The 12,127-nt window shown below is 47.4% G+C and overlaps 1 protein-coding gene across 16 annotated transcripts in view; it reads left to right on the top strand.

Moving 5' to 3' along the window:
* The window catches only part of GATAD2A (GATA zinc finger domain containing 2A), a 96,505-nt gene that overhangs the window by 4,891 nt on the left and 79,487 nt on the right, over positions 1–12,127 (top strand). For 7 of the 16 annotated variants that reach the window (XM_055540401.1, XM_055540332.1, XM_055540293.1 and 4 more), the window contains exon 2: positions 11,832–11,897. The exons of 5 other annotated variants lie outside the window; for them this stretch is intronic. The gene's annotated coding sequence lies outside the window, so the exon portion shown is untranslated. Of the gene's footprint in view, positions 1–9,136; positions 9,399–11,831; positions 11,898–12,127 lie in introns of those variants that run through there. 4 more of the 16 variants (XM_055540355.1, XM_055540302.1, XM_055540173.1 and 1 more) reach the window with 1 other exon arrangement.

Below are 12,127 nucleotides of genomic sequence, written 5' to 3'. Positions count from 1 at the left end.
TTGTTTTTTAATGTAACTTAAATTGGATTGGAAAATAGAAAGTGTTAGATCTTCTGGCTGGTATAACTTCCTATGCCAGCAGATAATTCAGCAATAAGTGGGCGCCAGCGATGCACCAGGCACCCCAGGCTGGGTGCTGGAAGTCTGGCAGTGAGCTGGCTAGAGAGATGCGGTCAGGCCTCTAGGACCTTACGTCCCGGTCAGAGACAAATGAACGACTATCTCAGGGCTTCCCTGAGAATATCCCTGGATGTTGAGACTTTGGGGTAGAGTTTCTTGAAGGTTTGGAAGTGAAACCTTACTACCCTTCTAATTTCCTCACTGGACTCTTTTTTTCTGTTTCCTCCCTCTGAAAGAAGGCAGAAATTATGGTGTTTTCCCAGTTGATTGTTGGCTTTTGGCACTAGTTGATCCAGGATGACTGGGGCTATAGTCTTGGAGAAACAAAAGGGATTCTGGAATGGTTATTTCCCAGAGCATTTTCAGCTTTGCTTCTCCTGAAGCCGGTGGCAGTGTGTTTTTGGAATCCCGTGGTATTTCTTCATGGCAGTGCCTATTATGCAAAGAGATGCATGCATGCATGCTAAGTTGCTTCAGTCGTGTCCAACTCTGTGCGACCCTATGGACTGTAGCCCACCAGGCTCCTCTGTCCGTGGGATTCTCCAGGCAAGAATACTGGAGTGGGCAGCAGTGCCCTTCTCCAGGGGATCTTCCCAATCCAGGGACTGAACCCTTGTCTCTGATGTCTCCTGCATTGGCAGGCAGGTTCTTTACCACTAGTGCCACCTGGGAAGCCCAGATATGCAAAGAGATACACAACTCTAAATGTCCTCTTGCGTCATTTGGAATCTCTTAAAAAAAATCAGACAAGGGTAGTACTTGGCTGTTGTTTATAGCAATGGAAAGGTGAGTTTCGAAGAGCTAAGTTGCTTTATCTTGTATTAGTATTCTTGGTGGAGTTCCCTCTGCCCTACGGTTCCTTCTTATACTGGGACTGGGTAAGCACTAGTTTGATTTTCCTGTGTTGTGGTCCAGATTTGATGTTAGTCCACGTAGAGCAATCATGTGACAGGTGTTTTTCTTAAGTAAGTGTATTTGTGAGGGGTGGAGCCAGAGAGTAGGGGTGGATACTCATTCAGGGCCCAGGTTCCAGGGGAGAGGGAGCATATTACAAGGAGTTCCTGGTAGTCTTCTTTTCCTTTCTCTCCACCCAAGTACTGACTTCTGAGGTGAAGAGGAAAGCCGAGGCCGGAAGTGGGCGTGGACAAGTATTGCAACTGTGCACGTGATCAGACTCCCACCTCTGGGCTCTGCTGCCCTTGGGAAGTGGATGCTTGCTCTCTCTTCACTTCCTGTTCCCCGCCCTCCAGGCTGCGTTCTTAGGCTCCAGTGTGAGCATAGAAAACATGTTAGGCTCTCACTTTTTGCTCAGTAAGCTGCTCTGTCAGAGCTGGGAGCTAGTGGACCTACACTTAGCAGGGCTGGGGGCCCAGCTCATGTACCCACAGATTCAGGACTGTCTGGCAGGGTGGTTAACAGGACAGTTTCCTGTTGCATTATCACAAGGTTCCCTGCAGTAGCTTGCCTGCAAAAGGCTGCTCTGGAGATGTGTATAGAACTTACGGAAGCAGACAGTAGATAGATCCTTCTGCAAGAGTGTGTTCTTGGATAATTGTTTGCTGTTATTTGTCTTTACTGCTTGGTAAAAAGTGCCATGGGAGGCCCTGTGTGCAATAGAAACTTTAGAGCCAGAAAGCCAGATTCTGCCACTTGTTGGCTCTGTGCCCTTAGGAAAGTGGCCTAACATTGGAGCCACAGTCTCTTCATTTGCTGGTGGGGATGGTAAGCACGAAGCAAGCAGCCAGACTGTTGTAGGTGCCTAGTAAAGGTAGCTTCCTGGGTGGTTCAGTGGTAAAGAATCCGCCTGCCAAAACAGGCGATCCCCTGGAGGAGGAAATGGCAACCCACTTCAGTATTGTTGCCTGAGAAATCCCATCGACAGAGGAGCCTGGCAGGCTACAGTCCGTGGGGTCGCAAAGAGTCAAACACGACTTAGCAACTAAAGAACAACAGTAAAGGTAATTGTTATAGAAGCATATCAAGGCTGGCTATTCCTCTTGTGGTTGGCACCCGATGGCTACCAATGGCAGTTAACACTGCCCAAGAGCAAACCAGTCCATGTTGGGGCCATAGGCTGCTGTTTATGACTGAGGGCCAGTGATCTAGAGCAGCAGTTCTCCATTTTTTTGGCACCAGGGGCTGGTTTCATGGAGGACCGGAGGGAAGGAGGAGGGTTCTGGGATGATTCCGGCGCATTACATTCATTGTGCACTTGGTTTCTGTTGGTGCATCAGCTCCACCTCAGATCATCAGGCATTCCCAGAGGCTGGGGACCCCTGAGCTGCAGGTTTCTGGATCGGCTGGTTTTTCCCAATGGGTTCCCTTAGTTCACTGTAGGCTTAGACAGCCCCTGCTGCTGCTGCCACCACCGCTGCATCACCTTGGTATATCCTGTGGACTTGCCGTGCCTTCTGAAGCTTGACAGGGCGACTAGGAAGAAGGCTCAAACTTACACACTATGTGCCTGCAGTATGTTACAGCAAAACCCTTACCTTCGAGAGTGATGGGAGTGCTCATTTAACTTGTTAAGGGTTAGGCGCCTGGCTGGATACAGTGGCCCTCATATGCTGCTAGGAAAAGAGAGGTTCCTGAACTGGAAAGTGCAGCAAGATGCTGCGAGTGGAATGTGGAAGGAGGGATGGATGGAAGAGCCTGCGAGGGAAGGGGAAATGGGGAGAGCTCCTTTTTAGGCGACTGGGCATTCACGGGAGGGGAACAGCATGGGCATCATCAAGGACCTGGACGTGAAAAACAGTCTGGTGCATTCTCTTGACCTGAGGTGGTTATGCTCACTTAAAAATCAGTTTGAATGGAGCACCTTTGGCAAGAAAAGCTCAGTTACCTTCAAAAGTAGAGAGTCTTATAAAATGTGTCATAGTAGGATTCAAGATTGAGCTATAAAGTTGTATTTAAATTGACCTCTGAATAAGTATTTTCAATCAGAAACCGGTGGTGGCTAGTGAAATCAGACTGTACAGACTGTCTTTGTAATAGTATGCAGTCTACATGGAGGACAGATAATGGGGACTGCTTCTGATTTTTCTTTTAATATTTATATATTTCAGCTGCACTGAGTGTTAGGTGCAGCACGCAGGAGCTTTAGTTGTGGCATGTGGAATCTAGTGCCCTGACCAGAATAGAACCTGGGCTCCCTGCACTGGGAGCGCAGTCTTAGCCACTGGACCACCAGGGAACTCCCTGTTTTTGAATTTTTTCTTTCCTTTGGGAATTGTCATTAAAATTTTTTTTAAAAATTGTATTATTTTTGACTGTGCTGGGTCCTCATTGCCGCACAGACTTTTCTCCAGTTGTGAGTGGGGCTGTGCTCTAGTTGCAGTGCCCTGGCGTCTCACCGCGGAAGGCGGGTTCTGGGCACGCGGGCTTCGGGAGTTGTGGCATGTTGTCTTGGTGGTTGCAGCTCCCAGGCTCTAGAGTGCGGACTCAATAGTTGCAGTGCACCGGGTTAGTTGCTCTGTGGCATGTGGCATCTTCCTGAGTCAGGGATCGAACCTGTGTCCCCTGCATTGACAAGTGGCTTCTCTACCACTGAGCCACTAGGGAAGCCCTAAGCTGGTCTAAAATTCTTAACATGCAGAACAATTTTTTCACTTGCATGACATTTTCAAGGTTTAGGCTTTATATTTTATATTTATAAAGGTTTCAAGTTTATTTTTATTCTCTTGAAGTATCTATACTGAAGGTTGATTTTTTTTTTAATTTTATTTTTTATTGAAGGATAATTGCTTTACAGGATTTTTGTTGTTTTCTGTCAAACCTCAACATGAATCAGCCATAGGTATACATCTGTCCCCTTCCTTTTGAACCTCCCTCCCATCTCCCACCCCATCTCACTTCTCTAGGTTGATACAGAGCCCCTGTTTGAGTTTCCTGAACCATACAGCAAATTCTCATTGTCTATATATTTTACATATGGTGAAGGTTGATTTTTGACCCAAATTTGAAGAAAAGATTTTACTGGTCTCAAACCAGGAGTTGGTAAAATTATAGGCCTGACTAGGTCAGCATGGAATAGGGCAAGCTGTGAGGAAGGAAACTAGAAAGACCCACGTCATGTATTTTCTATAGTAAAATGCTGGGCACCAGTGGAGGCGGCAAGTACTCATCCTGTTAGGAAAACTGGGAGGAATGTTTTCCTCCTTCCTATGTCAAGTTGGAAGATCAGCCATTTAATAACTGGGAGATGGAGGTATGAACTGGATACTAAGGTTTTAAAATATGTTTTTCTTCATGTCTAAACCAAGGATGTTTATTAGCAAATGAATGATGTGACTAACAGTTTCTTTGTTAAGCGGGTTTGAATAGATTTATTTCTAGACTTAAGACTGTCATATAGCACTTTTTTTTTTTTCCTGGTTGTCTTCTGATTTTTTTCCCTTTTAATTCTTTAATTCATAGAAAACATGGTTCACTGACTAACTTTTCAAAGACTTAAAATAGATCTAAATTACGTGTGCTTTTTTTTTTTTTGTCAGCCATGTATAGACACAAAAGAGATACTCCTTGCCAACTGGTGACACATGCAGATGAAGACAGAGTGGGAGATACACTTCCGGTTCATGGGTCACAGTGATACTTCTTAGCAGTTTGTATTTAACCCTTGAGGGAAGCACTTGTGCTCAGAACCCTGTAATAGAGGGGTATCATCAGGGTCACAGAGACTAACACATGGAGCCTGAACTCCATGTTGCATTGACACGAAGTGCTCAGAGTCGTGGTTAGAAAGGATACTCAAACACGTGTTGACAAGGTGGCTCATCTCCAGAGAGCTGCACTTCAGAGAGCTTTCCTGGGATGAGGCAGACAGGAGCTGCTATCTCCCACAAACTCCAAGACTAGTGTAGAAGTGTTGTGATTGTTTTTAAACAGTGGCATTTGTGGTAGCAGCTGTAATGTGTTGGGAGTCTTGTATTTTTCTTAAAGTACATCCTCTTTAACTCTTTTCTGGTCCTTGAAGAACGTACCAAAAATATCAACGTACTAGGGAAATGAAATTCACATAGAAACGAATCTTTTCCTTTCCCAACCCAATTGCTTTGTAATCTCACCATCTGAATATGAATTTGGGGTGAAATAAGAAACTTAAAAATAATCCTCTTAGAGACTGTGGTTATATTGTCTCTAAACTCAATGAAAATAGTTTTAGACTTTAGAGTACTAAAAATGCAAAGTGTGGAAAGCAGTCAATGCTCTTTTGCTTTATTTCTTTTTAAATAATCTTGTTTTTAATTTTATGATCACATTTCTATTTATGTCTGTGTGTATGTATTAATTTTTGGTGCATTGGGTCTTTGTTGCTGCATGCGGGCTTTCTCTACTTGCGTTGAGCTAACTCCTCTCTAGTTGTGTTGCATTGGCTTCCCCTTGTGGTGGCTTTTCTTTTGCAGAGCACGGGTTCCAGGGTTTGCGGGCCTCAGTAGTTGTGCACAGGATTAGCTGTCCCTCAGCATGTGGAATCGTCCCGGACCAGGGGTAGATTCTTAACCACCGGACACCAGGGAAGTCTAGTGCTCTTTGTCATAAGGGTGCCTTTTAAAAATATATATATTTATTTTTTATTTGGCTGCACTGGGAGTTAGTTGCAGCATGTGGGAGCTAGTTCCTTGACCAGGGATCCAACCCGGGCCCCCTGCATTGGGAGCTCAGAGTCTTAGCCATTGGACCATGAGGGAAGTCCCCTTTTTTTTTTTTTAAACTTGAATGAACAACCTGTTTATTCTTTGGAGAGCTTCTTAGAATACAAGTTGGAGCTTAGTATCACTGTTTGATAGTGGTAATCTAAAAATTGGTTAAAGTCTTCATAACTAGGCCTGCTTAGCTTGTGATTTTAAGCATTCTGAGAGAGAGAGCCAACTAGAAAGTTTAAAGGATAATGAATCCACCCCTTTTCAGCCCTTTCTGCGCCAAAGCCACTCCAGGAGTAGCCAGCTCTGGCCCCTTGCCTCTGCTATTCTCGGTGCCTAGGATGTCCATCCATTAAGAGCTGGCTCAAATGTCACATCCGCAAAGATTTCCCAGAGCCCTTCCCAGGGAGGGGAGCAGTCCTTTCCTCTGTGAGTCCTGTCTTTCCTACGAATGCATTTTCTGCATTGAAATCATTCTGTGTCTTTCTGTGCCACCAGCCTGTGAACTTGTGGAGCTGGTGCCTCTAGGCTCCCCAGCCTACAAAATCCAGTTCTTGTTTATCACGTAAGACATCTTAAATTTTTGTCCAGCAGAAACTTCAAAGGAATTTTCTGATTAAAACCCAAAAAGTTCAGTACCTTAAACATTCAGTAGGTGATGCTACTCCTTTTCAGTTTCACACTACTTTGGAGCCTTTGACGAATTTCTGCTTTATAAATGAGGACACGAACATGGAATTTGGCCCAAATTTCTTTTCGTCAGTCCCTCTGTTGTACAGGAATTTAGCTCAGATGGTGTTTGGAAGTTTATCTAATAGTACTTTAGAGCGATAATTAGAATATTTCTTCAGTGGTTAGGGTGGAAGGAGGGTTGGCTATTATTAGTAAGGATCTGAAGGATATGAAGTGAATTTGGCAGAAAATTTTGTTTAACCTAATAACAGAAGTGTTTTTATGTTAAGTGGCATCTATAAGTATTAAGTGACTGCCTGTTCTTAGGGCAGAGGGAAAAAACTTCAGGAGAAACATAGTTCTAGCCCTACTTGTCTCTTAGTGTTTTCAGTTTCAGAATGGCATCTGAAGGTGGTTGCAGCATATTTCTTAATCACCAGCTGGACTGTTTGCTGTTTAGTCCAGTACTATGGCACAAGGCCTTAAAGCCAAGCAGCCTCAGCATTCACCCACCTGAGCATCTGGGACTCCAAACAGGTCTGGATTCACCATCACTTTTTCCATCTACACACTTGGTCCTCTCTTCCTATCATAAAATAAACCATTTCACCCTTTGCCAGCCAGAGAAGTTGGCACTATTCTTTGGAGGACCACCTGTCACTAGTTCACATCTCAGTCCATGGGGCCGTGTCATTACTGCGTCACAGCTGATGCCTTCCTCTTTAAAACAGGATGGTTGTCACCTGGGTGACTGACACAGGGCCAGCTCAGATTCTGGGATCCCTATGTCAGGCTCAAGTCTGGATCTCCCACCTGACCACATTTTGCTGTGTCTGTATTTAATTAAGTAGGATTAATCACAACCCAGTTGAGGAGCAGTGAGGTAATATTTTGCTTGTATTGCTTTAATATACATCATCTGATTAATTGTTGAGTAAAGCAGTTCTCAAAATACAGAGATGCCAAATTAGAGTGAAAATCATATTTGCTTTAAACTACCTTTGCCTCTGGGATCAGGGATTTTTCTGCATTCCTCTACCCAGTTACCTGTTTGAGAATAAAATGTTTTTGTTTGGTTTTTGAATTTGAACATTTAAATTTCTTTGTAGCAAAGCAAATTGTTGACAAAACTGGGTCAGGCAAGGTGTCTGCAGGCCAACAACTTGTATTTTGTATCATTTTTAGTTTGAGGAATGCTTCTCTTTTGGCCCTGGAGAGGTTGTACCAGATGTTGGCTTTAAGCCCTTGGAAGATTTTTTGGATGGGTTGGGGGACGGGGGAGCCTGGTGGGCTGCTGTCTCTGGGGTAGCACAGAGTCTGACAGGACTGAAGTGACTTAGCAGCAGCAGCAGCAGGGGATGGAATCAGCAACAAAAAGTTGCCAGTTAGGTGTGGAACTCACAATTAAAATGGGCTTTTTTGAACTTCTTATTGAGGTGGGGGGGGTGTGAAACATGGCAGAAAACTTTTTATTTGTAAAACTTATTCTACATTGTTTTTAAAGTTTGGGGTCAAGACCAGTTGTAGGTCAGAATTATATTGATTCTCTTAAAAAAAATGAGGTAGAAAAATATCAGTACATTTCAAGTGGTAAAGGTATGTTTGGTGAAACTTTGTTTCACTTGATGAATATGTATCAGGATGTGTTATCTAGGTGTCTCATCCTGAATTATTTGTATAAATGCCATAAAAAGAGCTTCCCTGGGCTTCCCTGGTGGCTCAGAGGGTAAAGTGTCTGCCTGTAATGCAGGAGACCTGGGTTCGATCCCTGGGTCGGGAAGATCCCCTGGAGAAGGAAATGGCAACCCACTCCAGTATTCTTGCCTGGAAAATCCCATGGACAGAGGAGCCTGGTAGACTTGCAGTCCACGGGATCGCAGAGTCGGATACGACTGAGCGACTTGACTTTCATAAAAAGAACTTGGGAAGGGCCTTTTTTGGTGATTCTTCAGAACCTAACCTTGATATTGAGAGCTTCTTGGAATACAAGATATTTTATTTTCCCTATTAAAATTGTGTTTTGCTTTATGTAGTTGGATATCTCCAAAGCCCATCCTCTCGGGTTAGACTGCCGTGTTTCCTCCACGTCACTGCAGAGGGAAGGGCGCAGATTTGCTTTCTTGGGAGGTTTCACCTTCTCCTAGAGGCACGGGGCAGATTGGGAGGTAAATGGAGAAGGAAAGCAGTCATCTCTTAAGTGTTTTTAAGTGGGTGGCTCTGGCGCTTACTTTGTAGAACTCTCTTTACTGAGCTGGAGGAATTATGGTTTCGCCGATCCCCTGGAGGGGAACTTCTGTGTGTCGACCCTGCGGGGGTGGCATTCTAACCTCGGTTTTCAGAAGCAGTTGCTCGATGTCTCGCAGCCCAGTTGGAGCGAGATCAGCAGTGAGCGCGCCGTGAGTCAGCCCTGGGCGCGGCCCGCTCGGCTGTGCCGCGCGGGTGAGCTGGCGACGACCCTTCGGCGCTGCTACAGGAGCCCGCCCGAGCCCTCGTGGGAAACCGGCGCACGGGGCAGGGCGTCCCGTGGAGGGCGGTCGGGAGGGGCGGTGCTTCCGGGGCGGTGCCGGCCAACTGACCCCGCCCACCAATACCAGGCCCCGCCCACAAACCGCCTAGCCCCGCCCAGCCGGGCGCGGGCGGGCGGCGTCGCCTTTAAGAGCTCCCCGGTGTTTTGGGGGCCGCGGGCCGGGCGCGCTGACCTGGTGCGCATGTCCCGGGCGGTGACGCCGGCGCCGGGCTCCATGTGTGCGGCCGAGGGGCGCATTATCTGGCCGGCGGCGCGGGCGGGCGGGCGGACCGGCGGAGCGAGCGCCGCGGGCCCGGGCGGCCCCACAGGCGGAGCGAGCGCGCGCGGCCAAGCGCCCCCAGCCCCTCGGCCGCCCGGCCCCGCAGGCGACCCCGACCCCGGCCCCGCGGCCCCTTGAATCCGCACACTGTCCTAGGGCCCGGCCGGCCCGCGGCCCGGTAAGTTCCGGACCAAACTTGGCGGGGGGCGGGGGCTGGGGTCAGGGCCGGGGTCGCGTGAGGGAGTCTGGAGCGGCAGGGGCGGTGTGGGGTGGGCAGGGTCGGAAGGTCTGGGGGCTGTGAGGGACCCCGATGCGAGCGTGGAAAAGTGAGAGTGAGCGAGTTCTACTCCTTGTATTCCGGGAGCGTCTTCCTCGCGCTGCCCTGGAAAGTTCCGCGCTCCGACGCCGCCCGGGCACGTGGGGGCCGGGCCGGGCGGGGGTCCCAGAAAGTCGCGGCGTCGCCCTTCTTCCTCTTGCGCTTCCTCTGTGGGTCAGAGTCGGGGCCAGGTCGTGAGGTGCAGCTTCCGAGCGTCCGGGACGGGCATGGGGGCAGTGGCACGTGGGAGCGCGGGGCGGGGGTCCCGGGCGGGAGACGAGGGTCGCGGGCAGGCCGGGCCGCGGCGCTGAACCCCGCGGCGACGGCGACGGCGGCTGCGGATCCCGTGTCAGAATAAGAGTCCCCGCGCGCCCACGCCTGCAGGGCTGGCCCTCCCCCCGGCTCGCGCCCTTCCTGCCTGACCCCGGGGAGCCACGGGACCCTTCCCCCTCTCTGGGTTCCGGCCTTTCTCAGGGCCTTATACTTTAAATTTGCCTCTCCATCTAGGCGTTGGCTGTATTGATTTCTTTTTTCCCACCTGGAAAGGGTTGGCATCAGTGACTAGACAGCAGCAGCTGGCCTTTTAAAGGGATTATTGCCAAGAATCGGAATTGATCACTTCAACAAGGAAAGGCTTATGGGCAGGGCCCTAGCCTAGAGCGTGACTGACACTTGGTGTGTGTGTAAACACTGGGACCCAGAAATGAATGGGGACCCCTCCCTTAGGCACTGAATGACTTGGGAAGCCTGCGTGCACGTTTCTCCCTTGCCCTGGGAATTTTGCAGAGACTGCTTAATTTTGTGTATTTGACTCTACCTTTTTACGTGTGTGGTTCATCCTTATCTTTAGAGCTTTGGATTCTTTAGATCAAAGTCCGAGTGAGTCACTTGAGCCTTTAATTTTTCTCTCTTCCTTACCCTTTTACTTCTTTCAGTTTTCTCGGAGTACACAGTACTGGTTAAGTCTGTGGTTCTTGTGTGTCCATTTCACACAGTGACACCTTCTGGCTGTGGTAGCACAGAGAAACCGCCGGACAGACAGCCTTCTGTGCAGTTCCTGCAGTCTTGGACCTACTGTCCTGTTGATATTCTTTTTCTTCTGATAGTGGTTACAAGTTTTCTTTTAAGTTCAGTTCAATTCAGTCACTCAGTGATGTCCAACTCTTTCCGACCCCGCGGACTGAAACACGCCAGGCTTCTCTGTCCATCACCAACTCCCGGAGCTTGCTCAAATTCATGGCCACTAAGTTGGTGAGGCCATTGAACCATCTTATCCTCTGTCGTCCCCTTCTCCTCCTGCCTTCAATCTTCCGTGAAATGTTCGCTGGCACCAGAGTGGTGGTAGCTTGTTAGACCTGACAGCAAGCTGTGGAGGAAAGATCAAACTGGCCCCAATTTGAGTGCCCACTGTATGCTAAGCTCAGTTCACAGACATATTATTTCAGTGTCACTAATAATCTGATTTGGGAAGGGAGAGTATCGTCTTCATTTTACAGGTGAGATAACTGGAGGCCAGGACTTCTGGAGGCCAGGCTGCTTGCCCAAGACTGCTGAGTAGTAGAGAGGTAGAGCTGGGCTTGTGCCTGCCCTGTGGGGCACCAGAGCCCGGGAATGCTTGCAAGCTGTGTATGAGGATTTTCTGGGAGCTCCCACAACACAAAACCATGTACTTGTCCAAGCTCCAGTACACCTCTGCTTGGAGTTGGGGGATGATCTGGTAACTCTGTTTCTAGCCCTGCTTTGTCCTTGGAGATCAGAGTTACCAGGTGGCTTTTAAGAACCAAGCCACAGAGTCACTCCATTGCTTCGCTTCTATAGCCTATAACTCAGAAGTTGGCCCTTTTTTGGAGGCAGCGGTTTAGATTGGGGATTTTGAGAGTGATCTCCTAGACCCTCTCCTCGCTAACTCCCCCACCCTTCAGCTTTCATCCCCTCTGCTGCCCCTAAAATTCTGAAGCTGGTTTTTGCAGAGGATTGCCTGTCATCTTGGATGTGGTGTAGAGAATGGGATTAATGTATTAATGATTTGGATGCATTGTTATTTCCATTCAGATGACATCATTTTTTTTTAAATGTCAAGTCATCTCTATTAATGCAGTATCATTTGGCAGATCCTACAATCTTATATTCTGATAGAGAGGAAAGAAATAATGCTGCTTTTGATAGAAAAAAATCCTGGAAGAATATGTAGCAAGATGTCAACAAAATCTTTGGGTTAGGATTAGCAGTAGTTTTTTGTTTTTATAAACTTTCTGGTGTCTGTATTTTACAGTTTTGTTTTGTTTTGTTTTTAAGAAAGAAGACTTTTAAATTTAAGTATTGAATGATAAAGCATTTAAAAGACTCCAGTTCTCAACTCTTGTAAGTAGTTCTTCTCACTTGTTTTGCGTCACTTATTTTGTGACTTTGTGGCATTGCAAGTAGTGATTTCTCTATTGATTTATTCAATAAATATCAGAGTGCATACTGTGCCTCTGGCACTGTGCTAGGAATCTCTCCCTGTTCAGTGGAGTTTACTGTGAGATTAATGGGAGAGCAATTGTAACTAATCTCATAAACTTGAGGAAACTTAACACGGGCCAAGGATAGAA

The sequence above is a fragment of the Bubalus kerabau genome, chromosome 1 (genome assembly GCF_029407905.1).
Source record: "Bubalus kerabau isolate K-KA32 ecotype Philippines breed swamp buffalo chromosome 1, PCC_UOA_SB_1v2, whole genome shotgun sequence".
NCBI classification, from domain to species: Eukaryota; Metazoa; Chordata; class Mammalia; order Artiodactyla; family Bovidae; genus Bubalus; species Bubalus kerabau.
The sequence above is the reverse complement of the archived record's forward strand: the minus strand, read 5'-3'. Positions and strand labels throughout refer to the sequence as shown.